Source organism: Caloenas nicobarica, chromosome 4, assembly GCF_036013445.1.
Source record: "Caloenas nicobarica isolate bCalNic1 chromosome 4, bCalNic1.hap1, whole genome shotgun sequence".
Lineage (NCBI taxonomy): Eukaryota > Metazoa > Chordata > Aves > Columbiformes > Columbidae > Caloenas > Caloenas nicobarica.
The window spans coordinates 55,559,238-55,576,764 of NC_088248.1; positions in this window are offsets into that span (position 1 = coordinate 55,559,238).

Consider the following 17,527-nt stretch of genomic DNA (forward strand, 5'->3'; position numbering starts at 1 on the left):
GTTTGTGATGCTTTTATCAGATGAGCCGCGCCGCTGCGTTTCAGCGGGGGACTCAGTGCCTTCCTCCCGAGCCCGGGCCGCGGCGAGCGGCGGCTCCCACGGCGGCAGCGCCGGGTTCCCGGCGGCCCCCCGGGGCTAACGCAGGCAGACAGCCCGCCGGCAGGGACGCTGCTTAGATTTCTTTTTGAAGTCAGCACAAATGAGGGATGATCTCTGAGGAACCCTAATCCATAAGCAACGCATAGACACGAAGTCACCTTCTTAAAGCATTAGATGCGTAGGCAGTATCTTTACTTAACTTTTTGCTGTCCGTAATGCGATAGCACGAAAAGGACAAAGGCCCCCCCAGAAGTTTTTATCCGTGTCTCATTTTTGATATTTGAATAGTGTAGCCAATCCTTCCCATAGTAATACATGAACAAATTGCATTCACCAAGAGGCAAAGAGGGCAACAGCCTGGAGAGTTTCGGCTTCCAGCTGTCCTCTGTTGCTCTGCCCCGTACGCCCCAGAACAAGCTGGAATTCTGCGCAGACCCAGCGGCACGCAAAGGGGAATATTTCAGTGAACGGACCTGTAACTGTTTATTTTAGCATTCAGGCTCAAGCTTCAGAACTCATTGTGACTTCTGTTTTCCTTTTAATTGCCCGCCAGCCAGCCCCAGAAGTTCTTCATGGAACGCACAGTCACAGCACTGCTGGGCTCACAGCCCAGCCCCCCCGGAGCGCTGAGCCAGGCGAGCCCTGCGGGACTCCTGCCCAGTGCTGGGAGAGGTTGGCCAACTCCATTCCGACTGCTGGGGGCTAAAAATCCCAGCCCTAAAAAGAGCTTGTTCAGTATTGTGGATGTTATTCATGTTGAAGAATGGTTTTTTGTTTATTTGTGAATAAATTTTCTGTATGTTACACACTTTCATGTTGGAGCCACTCGTTATCAGCTGAAACATATTACTTCTACGTGTTATCATTTATACACTATGCCACATATTAATGGCATGTATGACTGATTAGAATAATGAGTCCTAATTGGGTAAATTTTCAGAGGAATGACGACTTGTACAGATATTTGGAAACCTTTCAGAGTTCATGAGTATACTACTAGAATGCATGTGAACAAGAGAAATGCTACACATCACTTGCAAAGATGTTAATGAATATCCTTTTGCACTACTGCTTGGTAAAAATAACAGTTAAGATGCCCTTGTGGGAAAACCCTGAGATGAAAGACCAGGGGAACTGAACAGTAAGAAAATCAGACAAAAACTATGTTGTTTGGATGCTTTTGGAATCAGCTGTCATCTCTCCTCTAGCGCTTTGGTAATGATTCTTCAGCAGCAGCTCCTCTGGCCTCTACATCTCTCTGGCTGGACACAGATCTGCCCTCAGCTGCAAAACTGGCGACAAAAAAAAAAAGGTAACTGAATTTCAGTCAGGAATATTGATTGTGTTCCCTCTGCCAGAATTAAAGAACAGTTAATACTGCATTGATGCTTATAGCATAATGTCTTTGAGAGAAGCCCGAGTTGTCAAGCTGTTGCTCTGTCTAAACAGTTCCTATAACTTAGCTCAGGTTTTGGCTGGGATCCCCTGAAGATGCCATGATAAGCCCCTTCGGTCAGATTTCTTCCAACTTTTGGGGCAGAGGTATACCCCAGAGAACACTGAACTCTTTCTTGCATAACAGGATATCTGGGATCAGCTTCCCAAAGTGCTGAGGGAAACAGCAGTCTGATGGCTCTGGAGCTTCAGGAACAAGGCACTCACAGTTCAGGAGCTTTTCCCTTAATTTTGTCAACCTCTGAAGCTGAACCAGACCAGGTACTGCACAACTGTGGAGAGAGCTGTAAGGAGCGATCGGGATGTCCCTGCTCAGCTCTGCAGTGCAGGTGAGGTAGGGGAAAAATCCCTGATATGGTCTGCACAGAGTAGGTACAGCAGGCATGCAGAGGCTGCTGAGCAAAGCGAGGTCGCTGTGAAGGTGACATGCAGGAGCAGCAGACACCCTGGAGCCAGCAGAGTCACTTGCCAGTGTTGCCAAGTCCTGAATATGAACTCCCGCAAGGGATATAGCTACACAGGCACAATGTTCCAGTGGGAACAATCTGAGCATCCCTTTTGTCTCATGTTTAAAGGATGAGGCAAACGGGGAAGCAGTTGCCCTTGTGGAACTGTCACTGAACTTCTGCTATGCTTCTCAAAGGCAGGAGGGAAGTAACCACAGAAAAAACCCCAGCATCTGCATACGCGAAGAACAATATAGCCACTAAGATGTTGATTTTGCAAAGCAGTCTGTTAAAGTATCACCATTGCCTCAGCTGTGGCAGACAGGAGCAGGTCCATGGAGCATCTCCCCTTTCTTCTGAGTGCCTCAGGTTGGCTCTAAATCAAGCAGATTTTCTTCAATGTGGAGGAAGATGGTCATGGGGATCCGTCATAGTGTAGGCTCAGCTGTGTCACTGAAAACCTGTTTGGAAGTCCTCAGCCAATTCCTCTGGGACTGCTCTGAACGGAGTGGCCAGAACCACGCAGCTTGCCAAGTGCCACGGTCCTAAAAACTTAATGATCTAATGAGACTAAAAGAAGCTGGAAAAGGAAGAACAGCCAACCGCTGCCTGCAGTTTCTCCTGTGATTAACATAATTTTCATGCAAACAATACAATGTAAATGTTTTCAGAATACCGGATAATCTAATTAGATCCTTCCTAGTGTCTCTTCCAGAAAGCGAATTTCGAAGAAAGGATTAGAAAACTAAGAGTATTTCATGAGAAGCCCATTAGAGGGTTGGAGAAAAGTTATATTTGTTTGACCACAGATCAAAAAACCAGATAAAACTGAGTCATAAAGGATGTAGTATTTTTTCTTTCTTTTCTCCAGCTGTTACCAAAATGAAGTTAACAAAACAATAAATAAAAAACCCCCACAACCAATAAAACAAGTAAAGTTGCTGACTTAACACTCTTTCTGGGAACTTCAAATACTGCAGCTAATTTTACTTGAGTCTTCTTCAAAACATGTGGAACCATTGCTAAATTCAAATTAATGCTGGAATTTCAGAGCAGGGTACTTCATGGGGTACTTAAAGCGTCCCTTGTCACCTACTCTTCCTGAAGCAAAAAGCTTCAGATGACTAATGAACGATATAACTTGGGCTCAGTACAGTTGCAGCTGCATAGGCTTTTCACACCATGTATGAACTAAATGACATTTGCTTGTTAACTGTGGGTTTTTTTAGCCATAAAAGTAACCAACACAGTAAGCTGCTTTATTTAAGTTGCAGGTAAGAAGATAAATGAGTAAAATGATCACAAAGGTGCACATCAGTATTTTCTGGCAAGTTTTGAATTTTATGGAGCTTTGTTTTGTTTTGTTTTGTTTTTTAAGGACTTGGTCCAACTTTGAGAGAACCGATCTCTGTGTGTGGTGGTTAAATAACATATCATTTCTTCTCAAAGCACAGCAGTCTGTGAACATGCCTGGTCTTGGAAAAACAAAACAAAACAAAAGCAACAAAATGCCTGTAAAGCTCCAAAATCATTCATGGCTCCAAATCAGGCACAACACAAGACATCTTTGGATCGTGTCAAATTATATTTCACAGAGCAACTGCTGTGTTGGGTACAGGGTTTTCTCTTTTAGCAAACTGGACTGTAGAAACAGTCTTATTTGTCAGTCAGAAGACTAGGAATCAGTTTGCAATCCTTTGGAGAATTTTTAGGCGTACAGGTCTGCTGCTGCTGCAGCAGATATTATTGCTACAGCTTGGTCTGTAAGAGCAAAATAATTACAACAAAAGAGAAATCGTGACAGAAATTTTAAGAAGTTTAAATTTCAACTCAGTCTAATGTCCCAAACAAGAACATTCCCCAGTCAAAATAGCATGTGATTTCTGCAATTGTCAATAAACACAGAATTTTGATGAATGATATATTTGATGCTATTCTTCTGGCTGATGAAAGAGGTTTATCTAATGTATCTGTTTTGTATTTTTTTTTGTTGTCATCTGGCTGTAAGCTGCAAGGAAGGCTATTTGTTGCACTTTGTAAGGTGTTTCACACTGGAGAGCATGCTTTCATGGAAGGAAATCCAAGGAAGAAAGTACAGGGAAGAAAAGAGAAACAAGCGTGGGACACTGGCAGATACTTGCTTTGTCTTCTCCTGGTGGGTGCTTAAGGAGGTGTGAACAAGACTTTGCACGTGCTGTCACCTGCAGCCAGCTGGCTGTAGGAATATGGGCACTGCAAACATAAGAGATGAGACAAGCAGTTAATGGTTTGATGTAGACATATTTTCTCCCTTTTTGTCAGTGCCCGCACATCAATTTGCTGGATCCAATGTTTCAGTTAACACCTGACATACAGATAACAATGGCAAGTTAGTGCCAGCAATGTCTTGCATTTTCAATGCATCACAAAAGTTTAGCACTGAATGTTAGCACAAGTAATTAAATATTATTTGTGGTTCTTCAGGTAATAGATGAGTTCACTGTGTGATAGAATAAAACGCACATTCATTAAGGAAGCTGGTATAAGCTGATGAGATCTGCCAAAGAGCTAACAAATATGTGAAGCTGTTTAAATCATGGACTACCTGGCCATTCCTTAATTATGTTATCTTAGAAATTTCATAGGCGTCATAAAAAGACATTTCCTAGAGAACCTTTCAGTCTAGCATACTATTTGGCACGTGCTGGAATAACATGAGAGATTACCAGCAACCTGTTATCAAAAAGGATTTTTAAAAAAATCTAGTTTTCTACAACTGTGGGTTGTACAGGAGGATTTTATCAATGTGTATAGGAGGATTTTATCAATGTGTATAAGTACCTGAAGGGAAAGAGCAAAGAGGACAGGGCCAGGCTGTTTCCAGTGGTGCCCAGTGACAGCACCAGAGGCAATGGGCACCAGCTGGAACACACGAGGTTCCCTCTGAACATCACGAAACACTTTCTCACCGCAAGGATGGCTGAGCACTGGCACAGGTTGTCCATAGCGGTTGTGGAGTCTCCATCCTTGGAGATATTCAAAAGCTGTCTGGACATGGTCCTGGGCAACTGCTCTAGGTGGCCCTGCTTGAGCAGGGAGTGGACCAGGGGACCTTCAGAGGTCTCCTCCAACCTCAGCCATTCTGTGATAGGTAAGATGTCAAATGTTCTGGCAAGGAACCTAAATTTTTCATTGCTGACTTCTGCATTTCTGTGATACAGCCATACAGAAAATTTGTGAAATGCTAACAGAAAGTGGACATCAGAATCAGTGACATTTTCCTGTTATATATGCAGATATTACATTTAAAGTCTTCTACCCAGTTCTCCCATTTTCAGTATGCTTTCTGTACACAACCATTCTCCATTTACTGCCAACTGCGATACAGCAATTGATATTTGTGATAACTACAGAAATAAAGGAGTAAGGATTATAGGATATTACAGCTAACATGTTGAAGTTAGCTGTAGGGTGTCAGAGCTGAAAATGCATAAATGTGTTAGGTCTACTATTTTGTGCAGTCTGAAAATTTCAAGGTATTTTATTAGTTTCCACTTGCATCACCAACTTGAAAAACCAGCAGGAGAGAAGAAAGCCTTGATTCGATAGCACAGGTTGACTGCCAAACTGTGGCGGACGTTGCACATTTCAAAGAGCAGATATCGCCCTCACAAGAGGATGTTGCCTCAAATAAAGAACTGTTCTTGTGACCCCGTGAGAGGGGAGGGGGAAGCAGGGGAAGAGAAGGAAGGATGTAGTGGAGATTGGGTTCCTGGCCTGAATTTTAGTATTTGTTCTCCACTTCTGTCGTCTACCAGCTAACCCAAGGATGTGTGAGGTTCTTTTCTGTTTCCTCTTGGAAATTTTTTCTCCATTGTTTATTGTGAGCCTCTTGTTCACAACTGAAAGTCTTTTCTAATTTTCACCGTTTGGCATAAACTCCTGACCTCTGGCAGGCAGATCTCGGATCCTGTGGCAGCTGAACTACTAAAATGTGCTTTTTCTGTCTTGTTCTAGACAGCACTCAGTTTCCAGGTTCAAGGACGAATTAACTTATGTTTGTTCAACAGACAGGGCAAAGTTAGAGCTAATGCCAGTTCTTTTCAAGCATATTTTGGATTGCTGCCCTTCTCTGAGATGTTGCTTCACTTTTTAAAGCCCCAAAACGCAAGCTAAAGTGAAAAATAAAATTAGTCAGACTAATAAATACATGATCTTGAACTCAGTCCTTATTCAAATGATTCAAATTATGGTGTCACAAAAATGAACTTTTAATGTTTGGTTTCACAGAATTAATGAGTAATACACATAGATTATTTTGGCCCAATTCCTTTATGAAATAAGTGAGTGGGGTACACTATTTTTATATATATTCTTCACTTCCGTTGTATCTGTAATTAAACTTTCCTCCCTCATTAGGTAAATTTCTGGATACCTTGGCAGACTTACTAAGCCTACAGCTTGCTTTGGACAACACAATGCTGTCTGTTATAGAAATAGGCTTGAGAGTGATTCTGACAGTTCTTTCGTCCGAAGTTATGGAAAGATTTCCTTAACCAGTATTAGTCATCCAGAGTAAAAGTAAAAAAATCTAGAGTGGTTGTAGCATAAATATACTGGATAGATATTTTCCTTAACAACGATAAGTTATGAGGATTACTGAGAAGTTTCCCAAGAAGGTTAAGCTTCTAAATCCAACTTCAGACTTCTAAGTAAGCTGTTTCTCAAAAGTGCTGAACCTGCAGCAGTTCCCATTGCATGCTCTGGCTTGTAAATGCATGACTGAGAGGCATGATGGCAATAACAAAGGGGAAAGGCGGTGGCTTTAAAAAAACTGGCACAGGGTGCTTTTATAATATACAGCTACACTCCACAGTTTACACCACCGAAGCTGAAACATTTGTTTGACAGCCAGAAAAACTGAGCTCATATGCAAAAGATTTATCTGATGTCCCCCCGATGTAGGAAATAATATCTAAAATATGGAAAGTTAGTAGCTTCACATTAGTGCTTGAAAGCTGCTCTTAAGAAGGTAACACTAAATGCCCTACCTTGCTTCTCCTAAATAGATCAAAAGTCTGCAATTAAGGAACTAATTTAAAAGAGGTAGACTCTTACTAATGTGGATTATTTACTCTTGGTAGAGGAGATAAAGCATATCTTACTGAAACCAGACAAGCACTAAATGAAAGGCTGTACTGGGAAATTTGTATCGCAGGTCTTAAAATAGCCTCAAACAACGTGTAGATTGAGCTATAGCCTGCTTTTTAAGCAGTTGCATTTTTAAGCTTCAAAAAGTTTTAGTTAAAATGTGACAGAACAGTTAAAAAAATTAACTAGGTTCTTCAGAAACTTCTATTATTTCAGTATTCATGTCATGATTTGATTGGAAAAGGATGCCCTCTCTCGGCCATACCAGAAATAACTGCAGAGATCATCTATTGCTATAGTAATTGAAATAGAACCGCATTCCCAGTGTCCTGCCTTGTCGAAAATCTCCACGTATCTCCCAGCTAGCAATTGTTTGATAATTTAGTGCTAGTGTCTCTGTAATTTGGCAGAAGGAATTTCCTCGTATTGTCTTTAGAATTGTGCAATAGAAATGTCAGTGAATAAAAAATATCTGCACTGTTCCTCAGGCTGCGACAACATTCCTGTTTCCATGATGTTCCATTATCAAGGAATGAAAAGAAATACTGAGAACATAACAGGAGCTCCACGTATTTGGAAAACTACCACCTTTCCCATATCTTATTTTGCACAAAATTTTCAGTCGAAGTTGTATTCAACTAAATGTTACTTTCTAAAGTCCTACTGTTAATATATAGAAAACTTAAATAAATTATCATAGTGGTACACTTTAGTAAAGTCTCTGAAACTTCACTATGGGCCTAGGGGGTTTATTTTGCTTTCTACCTTCCGCAACCGTATTGTTGAAAGGAATTAATGTTGCCACCTCTGAGAACAATTTCCTTCTGTAACCATTCCTGTATTTCTGGGGTCATGTGCTTGCTCGGTAAATGAAAATATCTCACTAGGTATTTGGCTTGATGCCTTCACTGCTTTAGAAATTGTTGGGAGACTTGCTTTGTGATTAGCATTAATTATGCTCATTTTTATTCTTGGTTTACTTGCCAAATACTCAGACTGCTGCTTCCTGCTTATTCATATTTTGGAGGAGGTAGGCTAGTCATAGGGGGCTTATTTTTCATGGCAAGATTGCAATGATACATGTTCAAAAAAGGCAGTATTATAATGTCTTGCAATTCTATCCCATGCCCTAGAATGGGAATGCACCGAAAAGGTTTGAACATGTTTGATTTAAACTGTAGTTTATTTCTTATATAAAAATAATAGTTTCCTAAGATCACAAACAGTAATTAATTCTTTGCAAATATGCTATAAGCAATTAATAATATTTGCCCCCTCCAGCACCATTATCTGATACAAGTGAGAGACATTTCTGCCTTGTCCAGGGGTGTGTGACCACCATTCAGAGTTCGAAGTACAGTTAGATCTATATTAGGAATTGATAGTTCACAGTGTAGTGCTTCAGATCATATGGTAACCAAACATTAAAATTAAAAAAAAAAAAGACTAGCAAAAAAAGAAGTTTACAAAAGCTTTACTCCTGAGGAAGGAAAGCACTCCTTACACAAAAAAATGTACTTGCAGATAGAGGCAGGTAACATGAAAGAAGAAGCCTGAGTTACACTTCTTGGAAAGCCTGAAGTTTGTTTGAAACTTCTGAGGAAAATATGATGTGGTACAAACCCAGCACTGCAGAAACCCTTCAGTATGAACTCTGCAAAGGGGGTGTTATTATCAATTCTGAAGGACTATCTTTCCATTCCTAGTTCTGTTTAAATCAGATTTATCCTTAGAATATCTGGGTCTGAAGCAGCATTAACTTTCCATTTTGCAGATATATCACTCTGAAAAAAGGGAAAAGTTTTATTAAAGTGAGAAGGCTGTTAGTAAGGAAGAGACAGAATCACAGTATTAAGTAACATATAAAAATGGGTTAGGTAATACATAGTTTACACTTGTGGGCACAAATTTAAGGCTTCCATTTGTCCACAAGCAAGGCCCAGATAACCCAAGACAGCTCTGCTTGAGGACACATTTATTGCCACGTCTGTGGTCAGCAAAGAGGCCAGGATGGCTTGGGGGCTCTACAGAACGTTCACTCTGTCAACACGGAAGAGCCCAAATCTGGTGACCATGTGCACAGGCTGCAGCTGCCGTTTGAACCCTCTCTGGTGAATGAACCAGAGATATTCTGCACCGATGATGAAGCCAGACTACAAAGTTTCTGTAGGTGCCAAAGGACTATACTGAATAATGAAGTTTTAACACTACATTCTGAAACCTGTTCTTTCTTACAGCACTCTACTGTTACTTTATTGTACATACTGTGGGTGTATTAAAATACAATATTATTGTAGAAGAAACTGTACAATTTCCTCTAGAGATGTAAACAGTTGCTGGAACAAAGTCTTCTGGAGAAAAACACCATTAAAGAATTCCCAAGAAATTAAACGTCAATAAGATAACTATTTTCTATTTAAAGACTTGCTTTAAAGCAATAATTGGTCTTAGAAAAGATTAGTAGGCACAAAGCAAACTGGAAGAATAAGCCCCATATCTAGCAAATACACACCTACTGATATCATCAGTGCAGGCAAGCGTGCCATGGAGCCACAAACCATCATTCACGTCTTCCTTTTAATGAAGCAGCATGTGAGCTCAGTCACATACCAGCCTTGTCTCATAGTCCCTCTGGTCCGGTAAACACCTCCGGGCCTCAGCTGTGTTTAAGGACACACCTTGTTTATTCATATAGAAGCAAAGTTTACCCCCTCAAAATGTAACATAAATACATGCTGGATAGTGGCAGCTGTTGGAACTACGGCATGACCAACCCACTGCTGTTCTTGCCAACCACTTCTTCCTTCCTTAGAGATCTGCATCCTCTGATTTATTTTGCTTCCTGTTATCTCTTAAAGTCAATACCTTTAAAAAATAGTTACTGCATGAAATACTTCAAAGCAGATCTTGATTCTTAGGTGAAGCTCTCCCTCATATTGCTGATTTTCATCCAGGAGTCTAAATATTAGCAGCTCTGATGTACATATTTCTGTTTAGTGTGTCTGAGGATGCTTTTCACTGAGACATTTCTCTGTTCTTCTCAGCCAGAAGGAGATGTTTACACCTGCACATTCTTCAGGTTTTGGAAAAAACATCTTGTAATTACTAGTATTATTATTTCCTCGCTTCTTTCCAATTTTATCTTATTTTAAAAAGCAGACTGCACCCTGCTTCTCCCCATTCCTAAGGAAGACATTTTGGTACAGTGGTAATATGAAGGTGCTGCCTTGTTACCAACAATACACATAACACATCGTGAGACTGTAGACAGGACAACACAGTACTGAAGAGCTAAAGATCACTCACGTAACTCACTGTTGAGTACAAAGTGGCAGTGCTTTTCCATAAGGTGCTGCAGGGCAGGACAGACAAGGAGCACAGGGCAGCACAGCAAGTTTGCAGCACAGCTAACATTTTGTAGTAACCTAGATAGACAGGTTATAAGGAGTCATCACTATGCACGAGTTTCACTTACAGTACTTCAGGTCGTAAGTAGAGTTCTGACTTCCAGAACTTCTGAACGATTTTAAATTTTAGTATAATATTGCAGGTTATCATATTTCTCATTTCATAAAACTTGTATCATCATAGCTATTATAAAAGTGTTTCATAACCAGTCTTAATATCAGTAACATCACTGAAAAAATATAAATAGGACAAGCAGCGTTTTTGTGCGGGAGTAAATCTTTAGGAAAAATTGCAGAGGTTACCAAAGCTTTTTTTTTTTTTCCAAATGTAAAGCCTCCGCCACCCAGTATTTCAGAAAACATGTTCACCTAATTCTGAGCATTTGGTTATGGGAGTGCTACACTATTATGGAGTGGCTTAAGAGAGTTCCTTAAATTACTACCCATTTCATGAAAAAATAGCATTTTTTAATCTTACAGCTGTACCGAATAGACTAGCAACCACTGGCAATTAAAGCAATTTAAAAACAATGCAGTTACTCAGATTTACTTTCTATGCCACTGAAAAAAAAAAGGCTCTTTCTATTCTCAAAAGTAAAAACCATCTTATGTAAAAAATAATGGAGTAATGTGAAGAATATCAGTTGTCTCACTTCTCCTATTAATACATTTGTGTACTGAAAAAAAGAACCAGTATAAAATTTTTGGATCACATCTTTCTGACATAAAGTTGCAGATTTTTCGCGATTGATCCCTTTTCTAGGTTAGGCAGCATTTTACATTCAAGACAAAATTCAACCTGATGTTAGCTGACAGCCACCACACTTCTGAGGATACCTGAGATATCCTCGTTTTGTTATCTACTCATTGCTGTAACATTTTAATTGGAGCTCTAGACAAGCTAATTTAATGTGTCACCTGTTATTCTGGCTTAGAAGCTTACTCTGATGTGAACCAGATGCCAATAATGAACATAGCAAAGCATGTGCATTTGCAGCGCTGTGGAACTTAGAATGAAAATTAACTAAGTTTGCAGGGTGGTGGTGGATAAAGGAGACACTTTCAAACATAAAATAGCTTATTTTCTCCCTGACCCAGAACTGACTGGTTAGAAACGAAATTTTGCTTTATGTTGCCTGTACTTCTAGGACTTAAAGTTTACCAGCTAAGTTCTAAAGAAGTGACTTATTTTTAGCTGACAGAAGCTCCTCAGACAAACAATGAGCCATGATTTCCATTTCACATTTACTGTAAGGCTTACAAGCTATTTAGGATTCTTCTGGATTGCTGTGATGGCTTAGTTGTTCCCGGCAGGTCAGCCAGCACTGAGGCACCGAATACAATGTCAACATCTCTGTTAAATACATGGAGAAGTGTTAACTGTCAAAAAAAAGGAAGATGCATTAACCATAGCACAAACAAGCAAAAACCAACAAAATATCCCCTTATTTGGGCTATTCACAGGACTAGCCATTTGACCAGACTGACTAATATAAACTTACAAAAGTCAGCAAATAGAAAAAAGGGTTGGAAGAGAGAAGACTGAGTGAGACAAAATCCCAGGTGTCAATAGGGCAGTTCTCCACAGAATTATTTACTGCAGATGGGTTTTCTATTAATCATCTGTACAATGGGTGGGGACACAACCCCAAGAATGCACAAAGGAGCAAAAGTAATCCCTGTCCCCACCAGATTCACCACTTAAGCTAACTTAAAATCACTCTTATTGCCCACTTGGGAAGGCCTGTAAGGAGCTCTCTGTGTGACCGGCAAGGATTACGTGCCAACACTTCCTCAGCTGATTAAAGCACAAGCTCTTGGCATGGCTGTAGGGGAGCTGGTAACCTTTTCGGCTGCTAAAATAGATCTGTGTTGCTATTTTAAGGAGCAGAGCTCCTTGCTCTGCAATGCTCAGCTGAACTGATCTTGATACCTACTCTGACTTACGTGCCGCCTACTTTAGGAAGCAGCTGTGGATTTTGTGGCTGGAAAGTGCATCAGCCAGATGTCCTCTGCGAGAGTCAGAGCTTTGTTGGGCTCTTTCGAAAGTCACAGCCTAAACTAGTCAGTGATTTTATGAAGAGACAAACATGCAGCCAGCAAGCATCTCCCCTCCTTTGCTGAAGCAGAACGTCCTGCTTCAGAAAACCCCTGATTTCACTCAATCGTGCCCCGGTTTTGTTCTCATCTATTCTCATGGGTTGCCTCAAACACCGTAATGTTGTTTCCATGTCAGCTTTAGCAATGATGACCACTGTCAGTGTGCTGATTAATCAGCTCATGCTCTCCTTCCTGTTACTCTGATCACATCTCATTTTTTTCCAGCTCTGATACTACCAGTGGCCCCACAACAGACAGCAAAATTTACCTGTATAATCCGTCTCCTAACAGCAAAATGTAATTGAAACTATTGCTTACTTTTCTGCTAGATTTCAACTGCTTTTCAACTATAAATTGCTTGAAAAGTGGGGTAAAAAGCTTTGTTGTTTTAACCACAAATCTGAATTTAGAGCAAACGTCAACTTCAGTAGCATCTCTTAGACTCCGACTGATGCTCCCATTACCCTGAGCTGTGCAAGGGGCTGGTCCTTCTGCATCCAAGCCCTCCTGCCACCCGTGACAACCACTCTGGCAAAAAGGCAGGAGGAAGAGCTGAGAGGGAAGCAGCATAAAGTACTAAGTTTACAGAGTGTTAATACCTGATGCTATTTTCTCTAAATAGAACTTACCCCGCTATAGGAGTTTGATTTTTCTTTCGAAAAAAGGCTTTTTCATATTTTAAGGGGGAAATAAAATCCTCTTGTCAGAGTTCCTTGCAGTGGAGAATTAAGTCAAGGATCTGACCTTATACAGCAGCGCTGTTTTGATTCGGCTTGCACTCTGTTCTGACCGTGGTGTATGGACAAACACTAGTGGAAAAAAACGCCTTAGCTTTTTTTCAGTCAAAATATTTTGAACTGAAGGAATGTGAAAATATTCAGCAGGACCTTATTACCTTTACCATAGGACCTCAGTAGCTGAGACAAGATTATATTTTAAAAACATCAGGTGCAAATCCTGATTATGGCTTCTATTTGCAGTGTGCTATCACCCGAAGCAAGTATTTGGAGATACAAGGCCTTTTGTTGACTTAACACCCTTGAGGGGTTCTATGGAATAATTTGGGTGTTTACTTTAGGAGGCTGCATAAAGGTCAAATGAATCCTTAGAAAAAAAAATCTCTAGTACTATACACTACTTATATGTTCCCTGTGAAGTGATTTAAGAATCCAGGATTTTTACCTAACATAATTCTAGGCAATATTTCTCTATAATATATTATACATTATACATACGATATATATCACATATCATACAGATATTGTAGAGAGGTATATAATATATTATATCTATCTAGGCATTGATATAACTCTAGGCAATGACTTTCCTGAGGAAGGCTGAGGTAAGCATTGTTCCTGCAATAGTGACAATTAAGGATATCATTATTGCAGATTAGTGTTTGGTGAGCATAGTGATTCATACAAAAACTATCCTTTATAAGTCTGTCCTCATCTTAATGTATTACTATTATTTGACTATCCTGAGATAATGCTTTGCAAGTGTAGGCTGGTTATAAAGCAATTGTGTTTGTACCTTTTCATTCCCACCGCCATTTCCATTAGACAATAGTCCGGGCAGGAAGAAACTTATTTGCTTTATACCAAAGCTGGGGTTTTCCTGAACAAAAAGATCAAAATCACTTTATCAGAAACATTTGACTTGACAGGAAGTTAAATATTTCTTTGAAACTTTTAGTAAGGAAAAATGAATGCTAAGCTATGGAGGAGTTTCTTTTCTCCTTTCCCAGTAGCCCAGCATTTGCTATATTATCTTGGAATACTGAAACTGCGCATTCCGGCAGTGTGTTAAATCATCAAGCCATGCAATGTTTTGAGACTTAGACAACGTTTTAAGTACAAACAATCTTCAAACAAGCACCTCGGTAGCAGGAAAGAAAGGCAATTGCTCTATATCCTTGTGATTAGGACACAAGACACTGCTGTCCGGTTTCTGCTGCTCTGAAGGTGTGGCTGGCTGTGTGAAGCAGAACGGCATTCACAGCTGAGAAAAGAAGGAGCCAATCTGGGCTTCCACAACCCTTTGATCGAGGCTCTGATTAACAAAGCAGGACCTACAGATTTAAGTCATTTCAGACCCAGAAGGAAATCAAACAACTTGTCCACATCCGGCAGGAAGGTGAACGCACTGGCCTTTTGATTGAAGACGTCTCCTCCCTCTGCAAACCTGTGAATCTGATCCACCTTTTGTAGTATGTTTTCTCTGACATCATACTGTAACAAGTTTGACCGCATTTAAGAAACAGTTTGGGGATATCTGAAATAACAAATTTTAATGAATTTAGTATTCACCCCTGCCCTCCCATCACCCTAACCAAAATAAACTAATGTGCTAAGACTTGCTATGTATGGGCAGGTCCTAACCAAAAAACCTATTCAACTACAAGATAATTTTCATATTAATTTAATTATCACACACCTATTAAAATCCTGTAAAAGGCATTTATCTCAAATCCTGTGGCAAGAGGTGATAGAGTAACCAGGGCAATAAGCAAGACCGTGTGCTCCGCACAAAACATGGAAGATGAGCAGCTCCTTTATCTACTACTGTTTGAGAACACAACCTACTAATTTCTTTATTAAAAAAAAAAGCACACTGTCTTCTGGTAAGAAAATTATTGTTTAAGCAGAATTTGTATCCAAGTTAACCACCATAGTTTTTGGAAGTATGACACTACAGATAGGTGAGCTCTACAACAGTCTTAATTTACCCAGGGCAGGCCCATGTTTGTGACAATCAGTGAAAGGTACCAGGATCTTCCTAAATGCCACAAGATCCTCTTCAAAACACCCAGCACCAGAGTCCCTTTTGCTGGCTGAGCCTTCTCCTTTTCCCCAGAATGACTCTCAGCACTCCTGCCGGCCTTTTGCACTAGTTATTTTCTGATTATGCTTTTTGCTCTCCCTAGTGAAAATTCTAATTAATTTAAAGCAAACAGAATAGAAGATTAGTCTATAGATAATACATTTTTTTGGAAAAAAAAGACTTCTCAGAATTACATATTTTACCTTTTAAAAGCTGTCACAAACACTGACTGTTCATGAGCTGTTAAACAAAAAAATATTCTGATTTAGTCATGGTTCAGATCTCAGCTTTGTCCTGATATGAAAGAGAAATCTCTCAAAACCTTATAAATCCTAACAGTCAGGGGACATTACTTCCTGACCAGCTGTAGGAAGCTGCTCCTTCCACTGAGAAGTTTTCCTTAGACTCTCAGCCACCCGCCTCTCTTAGCCCATCCATCCCTTGATTCCCTCTCAGTCTTCAAAACTGAATCAACTCCTGAATCAACTGTACTTCAGATCCACATTCCCGGGTAGTTGATCCAACGAGGTTTTTTAAGTACAGTGAAAATTTTGTGCATCAGAAATCAGCAAGGATTTCACTAGCCCTTCCCATTTCAGTCCTTGACAATATTCTGCCTCTTCCAGAGAAGAAGTATATCCTAGTTGCGTAACTTGTGCAAGTGTACTTGCCTCAGAGGACTAACCTACCAGCTTGAATATGGCACATGAAGAGAGATGGAATCGATTGAGTTTGTTCAGCCCAACATTGGAGAATCAATCACAGTCATCCAAAAGTAGTTATAGGGAAGATGGAGGTGCTTTCTTCACAAGGATGCATGGTGATGTGACTAGAGGCACAAGTAGCTTCAGGGAAAATCCATCTGGATATAGGAGGGAGATTCTTCACCTTGAAAACCATCCAATGCTGGAACAGGTTGCTCAGAGAAGTGATGGAATCAGCCTCACTGGCAACAGTCACGCCTCGGCTTAAGAAGCTCCAGGTAGCCTCATCTCAGGCCCTGTTTCAGCAGAAGGTGGGGCCATATGATCTCCAGAGGTCCCTTCCAACCCAGACTTGTCTGTGATTCAGTGATACAGGCTGAGCATTATTTGCACACCTCCTTGTAAAACAGCATCCACCTTGTTCCTTTTCCTTAAGAACCATGTTCTTCCTTATTCCACTACTGCACCTTCCCTACCTGCCTTCAGGGACTTCCCGTTCCAGCTCCAGTTACCAGCTATTTAAGTATCCAGGTAAAGACCTGAGCTTGCTTCTCACACTCCCAATGAAGTGTCAACCAAGCAGTATAAGAGCTGCTGCAAGATGCTACCTTGGTCTGAAGATTACTGCACAGCTGGGCTGTGACAGAAGGCAAGATAAGGAGCTGCAGATATTCCCAATACTCATATTTTTTTAGGAAATCCGAAACTTTCCTGTTGGAAAAGAACCAAAATAATACCTAGCATGTTACATTTAATAAGCATTCATACAACCACGTCCACTGTATCTTACTGTATTCCAGATGTATATTTTTCTAACTTTATTGTATACATCTGCTTTTAAGTGTTCTCTGATTCTAAATGATTGATGACCTACCAGGGATTACACATATAAATATACTTGTGAATACTATGGACTGGAATTCAAATCAAATCTCTTCTCCTTCCCTACAGCTTTTCTGTCTGTGTGCAGCTTCTTATCTGAAGAGTTTCATATAAAAAGCAGTGGAAATAAACAGGTCTAACAAGATTTGAAGTTTATCTCGACAGATCTGTTCTTGACTGAGTTTTAACAAGAATTCCTTGCATACAAACTTGCCAAGTCATATTTGCATAAAGCAGAATGTGCTTCTGAAATCTTGGAGGAAATAAAGGCTGTCCTCTATACACTACGGCTTTACATTGTAATTTACTAATTACTTACTTGTCTCTGGGCTTTTACCCACATTATATATTTACGCTTAAGGAGATGAAATGTGGTAACTAATAGTTCAGTTAACCACCATGAGAAGTCTAACTGTATCAGGCTAACAGACAACTTTCTAGATTTCCATCCCATGAAAATGTAGGAGGAACTGTTACCACA